Source organism: Cupressus sempervirens, chromosome 7 (assembly GCF_028749045.1).
Source record: "Cupressus sempervirens isolate cs-2001-9-10 chromosome 7, ASM2874904v1, whole genome shotgun sequence".
Taxonomy (NCBI): domain Eukaryota; kingdom Viridiplantae; phylum Streptophyta; class Pinopsida; order Cupressales; family Cupressaceae; genus Cupressus; species Cupressus sempervirens.
This window is the reverse complement of record NC_143124.1, coordinates 936,400,055-936,409,390: the sequence shown is the minus strand read 5'-3', so window position 1 is coordinate 936,409,390 and position 9,336 is coordinate 936,400,055. Positions and strand designations below refer to the sequence as shown.

Here is a 9,336-nt window from a genome sequence, read left to right as displayed (position 1 = left end):
GATGGACAACTTTTTACATCTTGAATACATACATTCCAGGTTGGGTATTAATAGTTCGCTTTGGCTTTGGTGGTTGGGCACGCATTATGAACTTTATCCAACAAATGAAAACATTTGGCTTGTTTGCAGAGCGCTATTAGTGCCCCCAAAGGGTGGAAACTTCAGCTATTGTTGCACCCCATCCTACTCTCTCTCTCATCATCTGAGGGTAATTCGATAGCTCATTAAATACATGATACTACATGTGTCGAAATATACTTATTTTTTAGGTCACGTTAGTAGTGTCTTGCAAGGACAAGAGATTGTTTCAGTAGGTAGATTGGTTACAATGGCAATTGCAAAAATGTTGATGGGTGATTGTTGTTCTACCCTCACTAACACCGCATTTTGTGGGGCACTCCAAGGATGTTCTCAGTCTGGCCTTCTCCATTGACAATCACCAGATTGTGTCTACCTTGCGAGACAAAACCATCAAGCTCTGGGACACTCTTAGCGAGTGCAAGTACACCATTCAGGCCGATGCTGATGGACGTTCTAACTGGATCAATAGTGTTCGTTTCAACCCCTCTACGACTAATCCCATCATTGTTTTTGGATCTTTGGATCGCAACTTTAAGGTCTGGAATCTCACCAACTGCAAGCTCAAGAACATGCTTAGAGGCCACGATATGTCACCATTATTTTTGTTTCACACAATCGGTCACTCTGCACCAGCGGCAGGAAGGATGAGGTTACTATGCTCTGGGACCTTGCCGAGGGGAAGAGGCTTTATTCACTCGACGCAAGGGAATGCAACTCGCAATGCTGTAGAATCACAACTCAGCGAAAAAATGAATATATGTAAATAAATGCTCATGAGTGGAGAACACACTTTCTCCACTCTCCCCCTCAGCCTGCATTTACCGACTCAACGAGCTCTAAGGTGATTGAAATTGGTTATCGATGACTGAAAATGGAACTTGGGGAAAGTTTTATGGGTGTAACACAAGATTCAAATCCAGACCCGAAGCCTATTAAAGTAAAATCTCGCAGGAGATCCAAATTCAAGTTTTATGATTAATGATGATAGATTGTTTTTAGATTGAGCTCAAATAAGATCTTTTTCAAATCATTCGTCCAACAGACCCAATGCAATAACATTAATGTTGATATAATGGAATGCAATAACATTTATGAGCAATGAAAGCCACCTGAGCCACGTAAAAAATCCTATCGGCCAACAAGATCTTGTGGAAGCGAAGCTTTCTCTGTTGGGAGGATTTTTTCACTGTGCTGGTAATGAATGTATTTTACCATTTGTGGATGCGCCGCACTCAATGTGCCAGACTCATTTTGTCTATTGTAGGTGTGCTGCAAATTACTCACTCCTCTACACATGTATAAAACAATGTAGAAATAGAAGTGAGAAATTCATTGTTCTTTGCATGTGAAAGTAGAAAAAAGTGGTAAAGAGTGCACTCATAATTCAATTACTAAGTACAAAAGGATGTACCATGGAAGCAAAATCAACTGTTGATTTGAAGTTGAAAAATGCATTGGAGAGGAAAATGAAACTAGAAGAAGACAGGCTTAGAAAATTGCAGGAGAAAATACAAAAGGCGAAAGAACGACATAAAATTGCAGAGGAGGCCGCTGAAGTCAAGAGGAAAAAGGAAGAAAAGAAAAGGAGAGAACGTGAAGAAAAATGGATGAAGTGACTAGAAGAAGTTCAGAAGCAACAAAAAGAAGCTGAGGAGCAACAACGTCTAGAGATTAAAGAAAAAGAATATAGACACAGAGCTTCGGTATGTGAATAGTAGGAGTTTTTCAATTGTTATTAACTAGTATTATTATTTATTATGTTTGAATAGATTCAAACTAATATTTCTTAATAAGAGGTTTGCAATTTTATCATTGCGTTGTAGTTTCTTGCTTCTAAATAATAAGAATTTTAATTAGACAAATTATATACTAATTTTGAGTAAGGACTAAATAATTAAATAGGTTGAATATGAGCAAAAGAAGAGAGAAATGGAAGAAGAGACAAAGAAGAAGCAACGTATGGAGAAAGAAAAGGAAGCTGCTGAGTGCAGATGCTGTCTAGCAGAGGATGTGTCCAAGTCTACCAAATTTGTATCAAAGAACTCAAATCACAGTAAGGAAGTTGTAACATTCTCATGCAAAGGTAAAATGTTGACTATTTTCTAATGATTGTGACTTAATTTTGTTTGTAATATTGATAAATTAGAGCTATCAGATTTCCATAATCTATTAGTGCTGTTATTTGTATTCTAGATTTGATTGTGTGAACAAATTTTTAAGATAACACTTTGGATCACACTCCGTGATCCATCATCAGGATGCTCCTTTCTCTTTCTTTTCTTTTGCATGCATCCTGATGATGGACCATGGAAAATGTTATGTTAAAAAAATGTTTACACAATCAAATTGAAGAAACAATTAAGAATACTGATAAATATTTCTTTTTTCTTTTTAAATATGCTCTAAGATTATTTATACAAACATATTTATGGTTAGTTGGTTTTGTTTATGTAGCTGTTGGTTTTGGTTATCATCTACTACTCGACATCTTTTTGGGCTGTGGTTTAAACTTGATCTTACTTTTTTGTTATGAGTTAGAACCCTTCCCACTTTAATTACTCAAAAACATATTTATGATATATTAATTTTTTGAACTGTTTAATTACTACAGATGTTAAGTAGTCAATACTGAGCAGTGAGACTACTTCATATGAAATGACATCTGATGAAGGCTCGGAGGAGGAGGAGAACTATGATGATTTTTTTCTAGGAAAAGTCATTCAATCATGGACAAGGTATATAAGGAAGGAAAAGCTACTGTTCATGTTCCTTTTAATAAAGTATATTAAATTTCCTAATTTTGTTCTTGTATCCTTTGTTTTTTCAGAAAAGAGAGTTTGACTCCTCTACTAATGAGTCAAAAATATATTGATCCAGATGAGTTATTTTCTAGTTCAAAAATTGTAGTCCTAAACCTAGCAAATAATTCATCTATTACATTGTTACGACTGTAGAAGATAAATTTTACTAACTGAGTGGACCTAACAAGTCTTCAAAATCCAATATGATAACATAGATTAGTTATGTTTCTAATTCCTTTTGAGAAGGACACTCTCTAGTAATTAGGAGTGATAAGGTCTAGATGATCTTTGGCGAAAATCCTCAGAACTAGGTCACACTATAAAGGTGCATGTAACCTTTAACATGGTTCACTCCTGATACAGCTCACTTCAAAAGAGTGAAATATTTTGATTGTCTATTTCTTTTCCCTTTACAAGGTTTCCGTGTTGAATTATCTATATCGAAATATGCAATTTCATATGTAATGCAAGTTGATTTTCATGTTAGTTACATATTTCTACAACTCGATATAAGCTAAGTTATATCTCTAATACTTGGTAAAGTAATGGACAATGAGATAACAATTTGATGCTAAAAGTTTTTTAGTTTAATTTGAGAAGTTGAATGTAATCACTAAGTTATTGTTATGTCAATTTATCAAGTGTAAATTAGTACGAAATTGTTTTAAATCCCTATAAGATAATTGGATATAATTGATTAATCTGCATCATCCACCCCCCTCTCAATTATCTAGCACTTTCCCTCCAAATTTCCGAAATGAGGAGGTAGCATAAAGAAGTCTAAAGACTAAAATAAGAGTCTTTGAGGTGGAGTTTGGTCAAACTTAGGAAAGGATCTACTATATTATAGGGAAGGGAAAATTTCTAGCCTAATTTATTCAATAGCTAGATCCAACATTGATTGGAAAATTCACAATTTAATAGAATATGATCAAGGGTCTCAAAATCAGTTTTGCAAAGAATGCATCTTAAGGGACATTGGTAGCCCAACCTTGCAAATTTTCTTTCTTTAGGGATTTTGTGAGGAAAAAACAACCAAGAAAACACCATATCTTTAGATGTTAACTTTTAACCCCACATAAATTTAAGGGAATGTTAGACTAGAGAAATAAGTTGAGTTTATAAAAAAATTCATAGTCCAATTTCGTGGAATATTTCCCTAAGGGGGAGATGATCCAAATAATTTTATCGGGCTTGTTATTAAATCTAACTTCCATTGAGAGTCCATAAGGTTAGATGAGGTCAATTTTATCCATAATCTACCACATACACTCCAATTCTATCATTCATAATCTAGATAGGTCTTTTGTCCAAAAAATAGTTTGAAATAATTTTGAATCCTTCTCATGATTCATCTCAAAATAAATCTCTTTCCCCATTCCCTAGACTCCATGATAGATGATGATTAATGGCATGCATTTTGCGACAAAGTTCCAAAGGGAAGATTCTTTAGCAGGGTTAACTTACCTAAATATATTATTTGGGTGTATTCCCTATAGGCATTTATTTCTTAAAATTCTACCATGTTTTAGATCAAGTTCTACAATTATCCTCTAGACAAGCTTAGTAACTAGAGCCTTGATTTTTTCCTCTAATCTCTTTACATTGGTCCCACCATCCCTTTTAGATCTCTAGATCTTATCCCAAGATAAAAGGGGAAATTTTCTTTCATCACTATACCCTTTCCAAAAGAATGATCTAAATTTCTTTGTAAATTTAATAATGGAATCTCCTTGAAGGTCTAAACATGTCATCTAGTATATAGAAATAGGTGCTAGTAGTTATTTGAGCATTGTAGCTCTGTTAGCTAAGGAAATCCATTTAACTTTCCAAGAAGGAATCCTAAGATCCACATTCTTAACCATATCATTGCAAAAACCACAATTCTAAGATCTAGAATTAAGAGAGATGCCTAGATATTTATTTGGAAGGTGGCCTTTACTACATCCCAAGACATCAAGGATCTCCTATTCTAGGCTAGCAAGGGCATTGAAGAAATAATCCTCCATTTTCCCCTTATTAATAAGTTGGCCCAATACTTATGCATAATCAAACATAATTCTATCAAAATTTCTATCTTCCTCAAATTAATTCTTCCCTATACATCATGGTGTCATCTATAAATTATTGTTGAGTAATGTGGTCCTCTTCAACAGTGATCCTAATGACCTTTATTTTGTCGTCAAGTTTGGCTTCATGGATAAATCTTCCTAATATTTCTCCCATGATGATAATAGTAAAGGGTGAAAGGAGATCACCAGAACAAAGTCCTCTAGAAATATGAATCAATCTTTGTGGCATATGATTTACTAGGATGAAAATTATATTTGTTGATACGCATTCAAAAGCTACATAAATCTACTCCTTTGTGAAGCTAAAGGCATGAAGACACTTACATATGAAGGACCATCTAATATTGTCATAAGATTTTTTAATATCAAGTTTTATTAACATTGATTTTCTATTTTTATGTTAGACCAATTAAATGGCTTCTTTAGCTATAATAACTCCACCTAAAATAAACATACCTAGAAAAAATCTTGTCTACTCTTCTAAGATTAGATTGGGTAGTAGGGATTTTAGCTTGTTCACTAAAACTTTGTTAAATAATTTGTAAATAGTATTACAAAGAGATATTGGTCTAAAATCATCTAAACCTAAGACTTTTTTTTTTGAGATAATCACTAGAAAAGTGTAGTTTAATTATCTTAACAATTTCCTAGAGTTCTAAATATTGTCTAGAACATCTACTATTTTATCTTCCAAGAACTACCAACATTTTTGGTAGAAGAGGAAAGGAAATGCATCAAAGCTTGGTATTTAATCAAGGTTAAATTGAATTAAATCCTTAGTAACCTCTTCCTTTGATATTTTCTTTAGTAAACTTTTAGTTTGATAAAAAAGGAGATAATTTTTGGCATGCTATTCAAAATGGTATTATTCAGAAGATAGGGATCCCTATCATTGTTTAGTAAAATCTGATAAAAGAGTATAGATTATGAGGCTATATCCTGAGGATTATTAATTACTAATTTTTTGGCACTAGATTTTGATGCAGTCTTATTGAATTATCTTCTTAATTTTTTATTGTCATGAAAAAAGTTATATTCCTATCTCCTTCATCCAACCAAATATCCCAAAAGATTTGCCTCCAGAAAATTTCATCATTTTCAAGAGCGAATAAATATTTCCTCAAAAGATATTTTTGTTTCAAAAAATAATCTTGGATTAGACCATTAGCAATAACTCCTTGTTTGAACTATCCAAATCTTACTCTATTTCAATTTTTTCTTCAAAAATGTTCCCTTGTAAATCAACATTCCACTCTTTAAGTCTCCTTTTTATAACTCTAGGTTTAACAATAAATATAAAACCATTGGATTCTTTGAAGGATACTTCTTCCCACAAATTTTTTTATTAGATCAACAAAGAGATTTTGATAGTGGTTAAATAATGCATTTTCCTATTGTTACTGTCATGTGTTACTCTAATTTTTTAGATCAAAAGCTCCCCACTTTGAATACCTAGTCCATAACTGTATGGTATGCTTAATGCCTAAGTACAATTTTTGCCATGCTTCTTTTCTCATCGACATAGAATCAAACTAATAGATGTAGGCCCTTCAGGTATGATATCTTGTGGCAGTCACACAAAAAGCTCATGGATTGTATTTGGCAGTGGTGGAATAATCTAGCTGAATGAACGACTATGTTCTATATAAATAGGAAGCTTGAAAGAATTTGAAAAGAGGTTAGAGGATGGAGAAAATCTTCATTTGGCAACATTTTCAAGGAAAATAACACTACTAAGAAGTTAGAATCTCTTCAAACATGTCTAGAAAAAGGTATTTCATCCTTTGAAAATCAACATGAGGAGATGGATTGTCAAGATACGTGGAAGATTCTTCTTAAACGTGAGGAAATCTTCTAAAAGTAGAGATCTAGGGTTCAATGGTTGGAGGAGGGTGATAGGAATATATCCTTTTTCCATATATCAACCTGTCAAGAAGAGAAAGATGAATAGCATAAACCTTCTATGGAAAATAATGGTGAAGAAATAATAGAGGTGGAGTGTATTGAGGATTGGGGCAATAACTATTTCTAGGGGATCTACAACCCCCCATATAATTAGGTTAGTAGCCACACATAGGAAATTATTTTGAGGTCAGTGAACCTGGTGGTGAGTGACCAAATGAATGAGACCATGATTGATAAGATTAAGGAGGAGGAGGTGAGAATGGCAATGTTTAGTATGAACTAGTACAAAACCCTAAGACCTAATGAGAAATCATTTTAATGTTACATTATTAATATGTGTTTTAAGGGAACCTTGGACTTTTTAAGACACAAATCATTTGATCGAATGGGTCATAATGTACCCTATGACCCCTTTAAAATATTTTGAGTTTATTATCTGTGCTTTAGACCCCTTAAGACACACATTATGTGATTAAATGTGTCCAAATAGGCTATAGAAAACACTATGACCCCTTTTGAGAAATTTAATCATATTGCATGTGCTAAGAGCTTTTCAAATCACTAAAGAGACACATTATATTATCTAATGGGTCAAAATGGGCCATAAGGTAACTTTGACCTCTTTTAATCCATTTAAATGATTATATGGGTGTTAAGGGGTCTTGGATACCATAAGACATACATTATGATTTTAAATGGGTTAAAAGGGGTCATAGGGTGCACTATGATTCCTTTTGACCAATTCAAACCATTATATGTGTGCTAATATGTTCTTATATAGTTTAAGACACACATCACACTATCAATTGTGTTAAAATAGGTCATAGGGTACCCTATGGCCTCTTTTGACAAATTAGATTCTTTATATGTGTGTTAATGGGTCTCAGAACCCCTTAAGCCACACATATATGATCAAATGGGTCAAAATTTGGGTTAGGGTAACCTAAGATACCTTTTGACTCTTTCAATCATATTATGTGTGGTAAGGGATCCTCAAACCCATTGCGACACACATTGTGTGATCCAATGGGTCAAAAGGGGTCATAGGGTTCCCTTTTCCTTTTTTTGATGTTTTCAAACCATTGTATGTGTGCTAAAGGGTCCTCTAACCATTTAGGACATATTATGTAATTAAATTCATTAAAATGGTTCATATGGTACTCTATGACCTAGTCAAACCATTATGTGTGCTAAGAGGTCCCTAGAACCCTTTAGAAAATATTATGCAATAAAGCAGGTCAAAGGGGGTCATAGGGTTTCCTATGACCTATTTTGACACACTAGAACTATTATATGTGTTTGAAGGGACTTGAGGACGACTTAAGACATGCATTCTATGGCCAGATGAGTTAAAAAATGGTCAGAGGGTACCCTATGGCCCCTTTTAACCTATTTAAGCCATTATATGTGTGCTAAATGGTTTATGAACACGTTAAGACATATTATGTGATCAAATGTGTTACAAAGGGGTCATAGGGTACCCTATGACCCATTTTAAACCATTTTATCATACTATGTGTGCTAAGGGGTCTTCTAAGGCACACATTTTTTATCAAACAAGTCAAAAGGGGTCATGTACAATACTATATAACCCATTTTGTCCCATTCAAACCATTAAAAATATGTGATAAGGTCTCCTTACACCCCTTAAAACATACATTATGAGATCAAATGGGTCAAAAGGGGTTATAAGGTACTCTATTTCACTTTTTATCCATTGGATCCATTATATGTGTGCTAAGGGGTCTATCAATCCCTTAAGACACATATTATGTCATCGATAAGGTCAAGAGTGATCATAGGATAATTTATAACCCCTTTGTACCCATTCAAACCGGTATATGTGTGCTAAGGGTTCCTTAGATGTCATTAAATAACTTTTAGAATAGAAGAAATAATATGAAATATTATATAAATACTTCATAATAGATGGGAGTAATAGGCCACTTCAAGGGAGCAACCTCAAAATATCTTCAATGAGAACACACTTCACAATATGATCTTGAAATAAGACTCACAACCTCCTATATATACCTAATTATGCTTATGTTGAATAGACACAACCCTACATAACACCTAGGCTGACCTACCTCCCTAAATAACAATATCATAATGATAACATGACTTAATTAAGAATTAACATAGCCATAAGTTGATTATTCATAACCCTATATACACCAATATTAAAGGCATAGAATGCCCCCTCTCTTGAAAGAAGAATTGTCCTCAATGCTAGCCAAGTGTGGATTCTTTTGAATGAACTCCTCATCCTCCCATGTGGACTCTTCAACTAGTAAATTCTTCCATTGGTTGAGATATTGAGTGAGGGTTCTATTCATTATCTTTTTCATGCATGTTTGAAGAATTAACTCTAGTTCAAAAATTATTCTTCCTTCTCTGTCAAGCTCTAGTAGTACGATTTGAGTAGGAATATTCTATCCAATTACCTTATTCAAATAAGAAATGAAAAACTAGAT

The 9,336-nt window shown here is 33.7% G+C and overlaps 1 pseudogene; it reads left to right on the top strand.

Annotated features, from left to right (window-relative positions):
* Positions 1-377: 377 nt before the first annotated feature.
* LOC149550653 (small ribosomal subunit protein RACK1 pseudogene) lies at positions 378-844 on the top strand (annotated as a pseudogene).
* The last annotated feature ends 8,492 nt before the right edge of the window (positions 845-9,336 follow it).